The sequence below is a fragment of the Drosophila yakuba genome, chromosome X (genome assembly GCF_016746365.2).
Source record: "Drosophila yakuba strain Tai18E2 chromosome X, Prin_Dyak_Tai18E2_2.1, whole genome shotgun sequence".
Taxonomy (NCBI): Eukaryota; Metazoa; Arthropoda; class Insecta; order Diptera; family Drosophilidae; genus Drosophila; species Drosophila yakuba.
In genome coordinates, this window is record NC_052526.2 from 20862927 (window position 1) to 20875281 (window position 12355).

The 12355-nt window shown below is 43.2% G+C and overlaps 1 protein-coding gene and 2 non-coding genes across 7 annotated transcripts in view; 1 reads left to right on the plus strand and 2 right to left on the minus strand.

Annotated features, from left to right (window-relative positions):
* The window catches only part of LOC6526154 (glycine-rich protein DOT1), a 78420-nt gene that overhangs the window by 24465 nt on the left and 41600 nt on the right, over positions 1 to 12355 (minus strand). The gene's annotated exons all lie outside the window — the stretch shown is intronic.
* Trnai-aau lies at positions 2486 to 2559 on the minus strand. Its single transcript has one exon. It is a non-coding gene; the product is annotated as a tRNA-Ile (tRNA).
* Trnar-ucg lies at positions 3278 to 3350 on the plus strand. Its single transcript has one exon. It is a non-coding gene; the product is annotated as a tRNA-Arg (tRNA).

Consider the following 12355-nt stretch of genomic DNA (forward strand, 5'->3'; position numbering starts at 1 on the left):
AATAGTTTCTCCAAGCATGAAGCTTGGAATATTTAGCAGCACAGTTCCGATAGAAATCGTTGTAAGAAATGAATGTGCGGTACTCAGTATTTTGCAGAGTTAATTAAAGCATTTGCTTACATATACATAATAAATGCAATCTAATCAATTAACTATATACAACTACGCAGGCTTTGGCATGTATGAAGTATGAATTAAAATGGAGAAAGTTTTTTATATACTTGGGTTGTCTCTTGCTGGTGGGCGAGGCAAAGTAAAGTCCAGTGGGTGGAGTGTGGAAATGAAAATGGAAAAATGGAAAAATGGACAAATGGAACTATCCCGACCAGGCCAACGATAACGGCAGTAACAGTGGGCTAAAACTGGCCACTGGCCAGTGGCTATGGGTCATCAGACATCGGGCATCAGACTTCAGACATCAGACATCGCACATCGGACATCGGACATCGGGTCCAATGGGGACTAAGAACCAGGGACCGGGGAACAGAGAGCGGAGACCAGAAACTAGAGACTAGAGACTAGCGACCAGAGACCAGGGGCCGTGTCCACGTTGTCGTCCTCGTTGTCGTGGTCGTTGTCGTCATGGCCCTGTTAGATCGCTCTTCGGGGTAAAATAAATTACCATAATTTAAGCGTAATTCAGTGCCAGTGGCAGCAAAAACTGTGGACCGTTTGGCGGGGGCCGGTCCTTTCAACTGAAACGGGATCTGGAGTTATGGGTGGGCGGGCGGCCGACTTTGTCGTTATGTCGTCTTCTTGGCTAAGTGGACATGAAACATGCACGACCAGCCATGATTTGTTAGTGGCCATAAGTGCGAGTGTGCGCGACTCTTTCGGCCCGCCATATATTGTTTTTCTCATTTTTTTAGCCCTCTGAAAAGGGCATATGCAATTGGTCGATTGATTTATGCAGTATATATGTATGAACCAAAATGATTTCGCTTATGCTTTTTCACAGCGTCTTTAAAAAACGTTAAGAACAAGTAACTAATAATTAATCTTACTAATTAATAAAGATTTGAAGCTCTTTTAAGTAACTACTAATAAATCTTAAAAATTAATAAAGATTTGAAGCTCTTTAAAAAGCTTAGCAAATCTAATCTAATCTAAAGAATGCACTTTAATTGCAATTAATTGCATTTAAAATTGTATTAAGAAATATTCATCTTTCACTCCCAAGTTCTTTGGAACTTTAGTTAAATTTAAAAACGTTTAAAACCTCCTTCTAAAAACATTTTCTATAATTGAATCAGCAGTCAAATACCTTTCCAACGAGTTGGACAGACTTCGTTATTATCTCGAGTAATAGAATGCATGTGAAACAATGCTGTGTGACACGAAAATTAATTCACCGCCATAAAGATTCGTAACACAAAAGAACTGGCCATATATTAGGGCATTTTCTGGTCGTGTATGGGAAAATAGCCATGGGATTTCAGCCAGGACAAATGTCTGAGCGTGTTTCAGTTAAGCTTTTTGATAAACTGCCCCCTGCCCCTACGGTCTTTTGAGGTTCTCAAACGTTTACGGCTGCCATTTTTTGCTGTTTTCCTTTTTTTCTTGTCGAGAAACATAGGACCAGTAGACCAGATCCAGCCGGACAGCGGGGTGTGGGGCCTCGAGAATTGGGAGGTGGAGTTTCCAGGACGAGTACAAGGCTAATAAAGTTCAATAGCCAAGGCGACGCCTGCTAAATGTGCGCACAGCTCATTTGATGCACATTATCGTGGGGTTCAGTTCGGTTTGCTTTTTCCACCGACTTTTCATTTTGAATGCTTGCCAAACGGGAGAAAAAACCAAAGGGCTGAAAGGAACGGGGGGGTCGACGGGAAAATGAAAACATTTACAAGGCAGAGTTCCCACTGACCTGTCCCCTCTTTATGGTCCAAAGAAAATATGCTCATGTTGTTTTCAAGCTCCGGCAATGGCGCCTCCTGCAAATTGGTAGCCATGAATCGAGGCTAGTGAATTGAAGGGAATTGCAGGGAATCGGGAATCGAAGGGTTTCGCAAACGGCAGGAACTGGGGAATGGCAGGATTTTAGTGGGCAAGGGGCACACTGAAGGGCACAAAAAGGCATTGAATGGAGGGAAATGGTTTGAAATCGACTACGAATCGAGAATCGAATTGAATCAAATGAAATGTAGGCAAATGAAAGAAAAGCGAATGAATAAAGTACCAAACGGAAGATGCCTCTGGCCCAGCCAATCAATCCGATGACGAGGCTGCTGATTATGATGGTGATGTGATGATGCTGATGAAGCCGATGAATTCGACTGTTCTCAATGTATTGTGCTTGGAATTGAATCCATTGTGATCTGATTGGCAGCAATATAATTGGGTATTCGGTAGAAATATGTTTTTTATAAAGTTCCTGAGTTAACAAGTACAAGTTGCAAAAATAGAATCTTTAAGAATTTGTGTAAAACACTTCTTACGATTATTAAAAAAATATATCAGCTTCGAGGGAAAATAAAAGAGATTATGGCCCATGAGGGGATCGAACCCGCGACCTTCGCGTTATTAGCACGACGCTCTAACCAACTGAGCTAATGGGCCGCTGATCCCTGTAGAAAAAAAAGCAATGAGAGCCGACGGAGCGTCCGAGGCTAAAAATAGAACGTGGATCGCCGAGAGGCGAATTCTTAAAGCTTTGAGAATTGCAGTAATGACGTGGCACGAAAGCTCAACACCCCAGTGAAAGAGCGAGAAGAAGCGAGAATGCGAAGCCGGAAATATTCCATCCTATTCAGCTCGCGGCGGAGACAAAAGCAACAAACACATAATAATAACACAAGAGTTTCCAAGTCATTTTGCACATTTCCTTGACATTTCATTTTTTTTTTTCTTATACACATTTTCCCGTCGTCTAGTTATTCTTTCCTTTTTTGCCCATCTCTTTAGTTTTTCCAGCACTCATTTCTTGCGTATGGAACGTGTTCTATTGTCGGTATTTGTGCTTATGAGCCAGGAAGAGGAAGCAGCTGCACCTTATTGTCCGTCCGTCAGTTCGTCACTCCGGCACTCCCCCCATTTCACCATTTCCCATTTCCCATTTCCCCATTCCCCATTCACCCATTCCGGCATTCCGTCAGTTGTTCATTAGAGCGTTGCTTAATTAGCGCCTCGCTTTGTTTTCGCACACACCATCCTCCCTCTCTTTCTTATTCGCATTCTAGTTCGCCCTCTCTCTTTCTAAATCCGCACTTGCTGCCTCGCTCCCACACTGGCTCCCCACGTTTGACTTGTTCACATCTTAATCCGCTGGAAAACATGCGACCGTGTGGCCTAATGGATAAGGCGTCGGACTTCGGATCCGAAGATTGCAGGTTCGAGTCCTGTCACGGTCGATAAAATTCCACTTTTTTGTCATTATTTGTTTTCAGTTTGGATAGTCCCATCAACTATACATTTTTAAGAAGATTGAACTTGTAGCTGCCTAGTATTTATTGACATACATATAATAGACATATGAAGCCTAATAGCCTAAATATCCAACATATTATTTTTTAGTAAAGAGTGTTTAAAGGATTGCACAAAACGAGTATATATCATATAAGCACCACACATTAAAGATGCCTTGAGGTCAGTCACTTTATGGCTTAGAAATCAACTACAATGGCAACCAAACAAACAACATTGAGGATCGTCACCCAACTAACGAAGCCTTAATAGACAACAAAATTATTACATAGTTTAAAGTAGCTGTATACCAATTTTCATATCTGTATCACCAATACCAGCTCAGTTGCTGCAGCACAACCAACTAAAAGCACTGAAATCCACTACAATGGCGGCATTCACTAGCAGCCCGGTGCATTTTTATTGGAGTTTCCACTCCAAGTGCCGGCGATCCGATCGGATCGGGCATCAATTTCGTGCTGTCCCTGACAGCGGCTGTCGCTTATAAATTGCAGTGCCCACAAAAACAGCAAAAACAGCAAGAACAACAAGGGCCATGGGCCATGGCCACTATGGCAACAACGGCGACAAGCGCCCTGACATTTAACATCCGGTTGAAATTGTTCAACGCATTTCCGGTGCTCTCTGACCCCCGTCAGCCCCGCCACAGCCCCGTCACAGCCCCGAACCACCCACAATCGGGCATCCCAGAAGACAGGACGTTGGGTCCTCGACCAGCAATTAAACGCTTATCGAGAAGTTGGCCAAAGAGGAGAAGGAGGCCGGCCAGGGTGGGGCAGGGCAGAAAACAGACGACAATGAGCTGCCTTGCATATAATTGAGGTTATGGCCGACTCCGACCACCTTTGGCCCGAACTTTTCCGGCTGAAGAGCAGAAAAACAGTTTTCGCTCTCCACTCCGCTGGCGAAAAGTTTCTCCAGTAGAGCACACACACACACAGCATAAGTTGAAATGTGTCCACCGAATGGAAGTGAACACCTGGGTGGGTTTATATTACGTACCATACACCATACCTGTGCACACCTACAAACAGAAACATGCACACATATTCTCGTATTCTCGTGTATATGCGGAAAATAACTGCAGACAAAAGCCGAAGAAATTAATTAGGGTCCTCTGCAGCACCTTCACCTCGTTCGCCGACATCGTGGCCATATCATCACCAACATTATCGCAGCAGGCAACCTGCATCAAAACTAGCAAAACGGATGTCACCCGTAAACAAGCGGCAGCACAAAGGCAACACAACTGTTAAAACTGAAAAAACTGGCAAAACTGGTAAAAAGGACAAAAAAGGATAAAAAAGGACCAAGGAGCAGCAGCAACGGGACACATGGAGATAGTGAACGGAGTCGGAAAAACAAATCGAGTTGTTGGCATGGAAATTAATTGCTGCAAATTGAGTAATGATGTTGGTCGCCGTCCGGAAAATGGCAAAAACAGCTTAAAACTGCATTATCCTTTAACGATTCCAGAATATCTATTTTAAATGTTAATAACAGTAAGGTCAGAGAGAGGTATTGCATATTTCAAATTGAGCCACTGTCTTGATAAGCTTTACGCTCTAAAATGACTTTAAGTTGAGGAGACGGATACCCATAGGCCTTCCACGACCAATTTGCAACACGGCTTTATTGGAGTTTCCCGGCACCTAGGAGCAGACATCAAAGCCATCAGAATATCCCTGTGTCATCACATTTAAATATATACTTCGTTCCCTTAATCAAATCAACATGAAACCCCTGCAAAGTTATGATTACGCACTTTCAACGCTCCATGCAAATCAAATGTTTCGTCAACTCTGAACTGCCAAAACAGCGTCAAACGGCGATGGGCAAACAGAGACAAACAAACAGACAAGCAAACAAACAGGCGGACAAACGAACAAATAAGCAGGCAAACAAACAAACGAACGAACGAACAAACATTGACGCAATTTCTGCTGCAATATGAAAAAGTTTTCCCTGCCTCTGCCACGTTTTTCCAGGCCTTTTCCTTCTCCGCCCTGACATTTTTTGCTGTTACTGCTCTGAGCTTTAGTCGACGCTGTAATTTGCATTTGTAATCAAAAAGTTGCACATAAACTTTGTTTTATGCTCATTTTCCTCGGCTAGTCACATGTGTGTATGTGTGCGTGTATTTGTGTGTGTGTGTGTGTGCTAGCGGGCCCGTGGAAAGCCTCCTCCGGCTGCTAAGACATAAAAGGACACACAGCGCACAGGACGAACTCTCATCATAATTTTCCTAATTTCAAATTATTTCCATTAGTGGAGTGAAGCAAGAGAAAAAAAAAAATTAACAAGAGGGAACGCTACAGTCGAGTTACCCGACTATCTGATACCCGTTACACAGCTAGTGAAATTGCGAAGGAGGCTCTTCAACACTGACAGTTTTAAGTTTTTCTGCATCTCGATAGAAATTTACATTACTAACAATAAGCAACATGAATCGACAAACTTGCGCTGCGGCTATGTCTCTGGAGTCTGTATGTTTAATCTCAACTTTCTAGCTTTTGTAGTTCTTGAGATGTCAGCGTTCATACGGACAGACAGACGAACAGACGGACGGACAGACAGACGTACGGACAGAAGGACAGACGGACGGACATGGCCAGATCGACTCGGCAATTGATCCTGATCAAGAATATACTTAACTTTATATGGTCGGAAACACTTCGTTCTGCCTGTTACATACTTTACAACGAATCTAGTATACCCTTTTACTCTACAAGTAACGGGTTTATACCCGTTACAAGCCGGAAAGCAAACAAAAATACAAAGGACGGGTTAGCAGTGACAAAGCTTTTCAGGGAAAAAGAGTTCTGCAGAACTAATCATACATCACGGAAATTCTAAAAATTATTTATGTACATTCGCATGGTAAGTGCGTAGCTCGTAACTATAATTGCCAAATGCTTTTTGGTGTCAGTATCTCATTAAATATTAATGATATACCAATTATTTTAATGTTTTAAGATGATTCCTTCTGCACTTTAAACAAATATAGGTTTTTCTGTACCACTTCAAAGGTTTCCTTCTACAGTATATCACTCATACGTACTGTTGTTTTCACCAAGGAAATTTAAATATAACAGTAATTACTATAAACTGAAAAATATTTTGTTCTGTCCAAATAAAACTTGCTCTTCAAGTTTTACTCCTTCGACAAACAAAATCGTTCTTTTATAAACATGCAAAATTCTGCAGTTCTTTTCCGCCCCTTAAAATGTTCAATTAAATCCATAAAGGAAAATCACCGAAATTGAAAAGCTGAAAATTGCCATTTAATCAACTGATGCCGTTTCTGGCGCCATCGGTCGGGTTGAAGAGAAAATCAAATCAAATATTTACTTGCTGTTAAATTTATGACGAAACGCAAATCGCATAAAAAGGTATGCTCCGTCTCGCTCACACGGTGTGTTGCTATTTCACTCCCTCCCACTGTTTTGTGGTCGCATAAAAAATGCGGCAAATATTTGCGTGCAGCTGCGACCCTTCAAACCCATCGGAAAATAGAACGGAACGGAAATTGTTGACAGTGGGTAGCCGAGGATTGGGAACTGGCAAGTAAAAAGTTGGAAATGGGAGGTGGAAGATGGAAAGGGGTTTCCCGAGGGCTTAAGGCCATTTTCCAGGACTCCTTGGACTGGGGTAGGCCGAAAAAGCGATGCCAAAATACCAAAATGCCAAAAGCCATTTAACTGCATTTATCCGGCTAGAAAGCCGAGACATTTGATACGGATAGATAGATAAGTCCTTTAACTTGCTACCCATTTTTCCGCTTTCCGGCTAATATTTAATTTGTCAAAGTGAGATTTCACTGTCGGCGGTCCTGCCTCCAGTTGCAGTCGCCTGCACTTAACAATTTGTTGATAAATTAGCTGAAGCCGGGGATCCAAAGCCAACGCCAAAGTCAATCTCACTGACGGCGGGAGTAGAGTGGCTTAAAAAGTTGCTTTCCTTTTGGCCGGCTTTCCATATCCGACCTCAGCACGTGACATTTAATTTTTCGGACACACAAACATGCTTTGCCGTCCTCAGAATGAAGTTTTAATGCAGATTTATCACCCGGTCACCGGTCACCGGTCACCGAAGACAAAGGCGGATGACAAACACTTTTGGGCCAAGCGGTGAGCTGGCTTCTTTGTCTTGTTGATAATGCCAACCAGTTTAGGGCTAATTCCCCGCACAAAAAAAGTCAAATCACTAGACGGTTTCATTTTGAAAATGATAATATTTTACAAACTTTTAATTGGTTGGCTTTGGAAAAATGCATTTCTGCACAAATTTACCTTTAAACTATCATCTGATAATTAAATTTATAAAAACAGCCTTACACTCCGATTGATATCCAGATATTTCCATGGTAAAAATTGTTCCCTCTTGGGAAAATGTTTTGATGGAATAAGAGACATGTTTAATTTGTAAATTTTGAAGTATTTGTACGACAATGTTGGGTCAGTTCACCCGAAACAAGCTAAGTCTTGGAAACGCGTTTCGCCTGTCCTGGAAATTCCGCACTTTTTCCTAACCGCAAGTTGACAGAGTTTCGGGTCCGGAACCAGCGGTGGAGATTTAGTTAATTAAAATACAATAAAATATGCAGAAGTGCTGAAATACTTAGGCCAAGGAGGGCCGCAAAAGCCACAAAATGCCCGGGGATTCACTAGCACTGGATCAACTTTACTCAACTCTTTGCCAGTTTTAAGTTTCTCGGCTACTTTTCGGCCCAAGTCAATAGCCAAGCCAACAGAGCGAAGTTGAGCTGAGTGCAGAAGGAGTGAGTGTATGTATGTGCCACATGGCGTATGCGTGATGTGAATTTCTGGCAGGAGCAGAAGGAGCAGCAGAAGAAGCAGTAGGAACAGGAGGAGCAGGACGAACTGGAGGACCAGAGTAGCACTGCAATATTCAGCAACCAACTGCCACCGAGTGGCAACTCAATTAATCCGCCCATCCCGACCACGTTAAATGCATTTACATAGATTTATTTTTAAGCAGACAGCAGGACAGGCGCAGGAAAGTGGCCTTTAAAGGACTGCTTAAACTGGGATGTTTTTGTAATTTTACTGCCATCTGCTCCCGCCTCTCTTCCCTCTCCGCGGTCCCACAGGACATCGGTTAGCTTCCGGTCCTTGCTCGATTTTTATTTTGGTGGTTTTTGAAAGCTTTCGGGTTGCGTTATTTTTATTTTTTTTCGTTTTTTGCGAAGCGAGAGGATTGCCAATTATGCAGAAGGCTGCCGAATAAATATGAAATGACATAAATGACCACACAACACAGCGGCTTTGGTGGTGGCTACAAAAAGTTTCAGTTTTCCGGCATTTTCAGACCCTCGTCTAGGCGGCAACAATACGAGCACAACAACATTGACAGGACAACAAAGGCGAGCGGTATAAACACTCTTAAAAAAGGGGTGTGGCACAGGCGGCAATAAATTACATTTATGACTGACCAGGGCGCTTAAATATTTACATAGAATAAAATTATTTATTAATATTTCAGTCGGCTGAAATAAGAAAAAGGAAGAAAATGGAAATGAGAGGAAAGAAAATGCCGACGCACAAACAAAAAGAAATCGTCTTCTATTATTTACGCAAAAGTTCAAAATAAACCATAAGTCTGCGAAATGGTGGCTTTAAGTTACGAGAAAATAAAGAAAAGGAAAATTAATGCGAAAGTCTTGCTCAATTCTAATAAATATTATTGAAGTTGAGTCAACAAAGTTCCCCTTGAATAGCTTTTTTCCCTGTAAAATAAAAGAATAACCATATTATCTATAAACTGGAAAATGCTAGTCCCCTGATTCATATTCATTGCTTTGGGAAATTCATAAAAATTAATCAAGCAATCATATTTTGGCTTAATAAACACCACAATTTCGCTCTCGTTTGCAGTCCACCTGCTAACAGCTTCCGGTTTTTTCTCGCCTTTCCTTTGGCTTGGCTTATTCATTTGGAAACTCTCTAATAACTTGATTCAATTTACATTTAGTCCATAAAAAGCCGAGGAGCCACCCCCGATTCCCTTGCAATTGCGATTACTTTTGCAAAATAAAATGCGAAAGACGAGGAGGCCAAAAAAGATCGACACAAAACGTAACAACTTCAATGCAGGCGAAGGCGAAAAAAGAAGCCCCGCATCCGGGAGCCGCCTCTCCGGACTCCAGACTCAGGACTCAGGACACAGGACACCGACGAGGACACGGACACGAACACGGACTGGGATACGGATAGAGACTCGGACCTGGGACACGATGTCCGGACAAGATGGGGCAATTATTGTAAGCGGCTTTCATCGTGCGATGATTACACTTACAACAGAAATGGGGCGCGCGAAGCGAAGCGCCATTGAGTTCCCACAAAAAAAAGGCAAGAAAATAACGAAAAATAACGAAAAAAAAAAATAGGATATAGCCACTAAAAAGTAATATCAAAAGGCGGCCAAGAAAACATTTCTAAGTACGCATCTGCTGGCGCTTTTGCCATGTTTGTTGGCCTAATTAGTGGCAGTGCATTTTTATAGCATAATTTTCGGCGTTGTAAGCGTTTTTCGTCTCCCCACCGTCTCGCCCGCCAACCAAATTGTACAACATGGAAATATTACATTAAAATTTATGAAACTGCAGGAGGGCACAAGCCGAAAAAGCCCAGAACCAGAACCAGAAAACCCAGAGAACATGTACTTGGCTACATTACACACAGCGGGTGGAAAAACCGGGCCGAAATGGAGGAAAAATGGGAAATGCGGTCTGGAATTGAGGCATCTGAGGGATCTGCCAACGGGGGCAATTAGTGGCCAGCTTTAGACATCCGACCCCTTCCGGAAAATCATGGGCTAACCATTTCTCCTTGGCTGGCGAAACTCACCTGCAACGAGATAAAACGGGATAAAGAGTTGAATTAATAAATAGTGCGGCGAATGAATGGAAATTACTTAGTTAAATGCGCAGGCCAGTTGAGGTGTAATTACAAAAATGCTCAAGGCATAAAGCAGCAGATAAGAATGAAGCAGTAATACAGCGCGGCTTATTAAGGACTAAACTTCAGTTAATAAATCACCTCAGTGCCCAAGTGAAGTTAGACTCGTAAGTATTCAAGGATCCACTTCGGGGTATATCTTTACAGACCAGAATTTTAACTTACATTTTCCGAGTGGGGACTCGCTTGAAGCGCATTACGAATGAAACGATGGAGTTGCAATCACGGCACTTCAGTAACAACATTTTCATGTAACTCCTAATGAAACCCCCTACATTCCAGCTATCGAGCACTTCCTGGCCGCCAAAGTAAACCTTTGAGCAAAACTGATAAATGAAATAATAATTTCCATTCGATGAAAGTTTGTCTGCTGCTCAAAGGACTCTTTTAGCAGGCAACTTGCAACTCGCAGCTCGCAACTTGCAACTTGCTGCTTGGGTCCTCATAAATTTATGAACTTTATGGCCAGCAACTCCGGAGGCCGCCAGTCGGCAGTCGACGGTCGAGGGTCGTTAGTCGGCAGTCAATATCTTGTGCATTTCAATAGTTCATATATTTCGGTGGTTACCCTTGTTGTGCCCATCCCCAATCCCCCAACCCCAATCTGCCATCCACCATCCACCATCCGCCATCCGCAATCGCTTGAAGAAACCCATTGCTGGGTGCAATAAAAATGCATTTCATGCTCGAAACATGACTTGGCTCAATTTATTTTACTTTGCCGCATTTAACGACTTCACACAGGCGCCGCCAGACTTGGCCTAAGCCAGACACTGGGAGAATATTTCTATTACTTTCGGCACATAATTTTTTATTATTTCGGTAGCTATATTACGAAAAACCCATCTACAATAAGAGGGAATATTTTTGAGGAGCAGGAAGCTTTGGAAAAATATCTTCAAGGCTTTTCTCGCTGTGCCGTCACAGTTGAATTTGGCAACTCCATCTATCTGTGTCTGTCCGCCGCCGACCCTTAGCCCCCCTCTAACCCCTTAACCCCCCCAGCCCCCTAAGCCCCCCTACCACCTAATCCCCTGCCCACACATGGGCGTCGTCGTACATGGCCGGTGTAATGGTGTTAGACCACAATGAGCTCAATTTACGCCAATGATTGGCGGTGCTTGGCAAGGCGGAAGCGGCGTACTCACACAGACACACATATTTCCAGGGGCGGTGGGCTCGGCGGGTGCTTGGCCCAGAAAGGGGGCATGGTCTGGCGGTTTCTCCTCCGTTCCGGCCGAAAAAGTTTCTTGTTTGCATTTGCCTATCGTCTGGGACTTGGCGGTGGTGGTGATGGTGATGGTGATGGTGTCGGGATTTTGGGGCAAAAGGAACCAGGATCCAGGATCCGAAAAAGCAGACGTTAAACATCGCGTGCAGACATTGCCAATGCCTGCCACGCCTCCTTGGCGCTGCCAGCCGCCCCCGCCGCCAGACACAAGAATTTATCCACTGCACACGAAAAATGTTCGACAGTCGTGGAAAAAGCGAGAAACACAAGTTGAAGTTGAAGACTTTTGGGCAACACACACTAAAAAAAAGCAAGAGAGAACGCTATGGTCGAGTTCCCCGACTATCTGATATCCGTTACTCAGCTAGTGGAAGTGCAAAGGAGAGTCTTCAACACTGACAGTTTTTGGCGGTTTGTGGGCGTTAAAGTGGGCGTGGCAACACGAATCGACAAACTTGCGTGGGTGTATGTCTCTGGAGTCTGTATGCGTAATTTCAACTTTCTAACTTTTGTAGTTCCTGAGATCTTAGCGTTCATACGGACGGACAGACAGACGGACAGACGGACATGGCCAGATAGGCTCGACTATTGATCCTGATCAAGAATATATATACTTTATGTGGTCGCAAACGCTTCCTTCTGCCCGTTACATACTTTTCAACGAATCTAGTATACCCTTTTACTTCACGAGTAACGGGTATATATATACTGCAAGGGGATT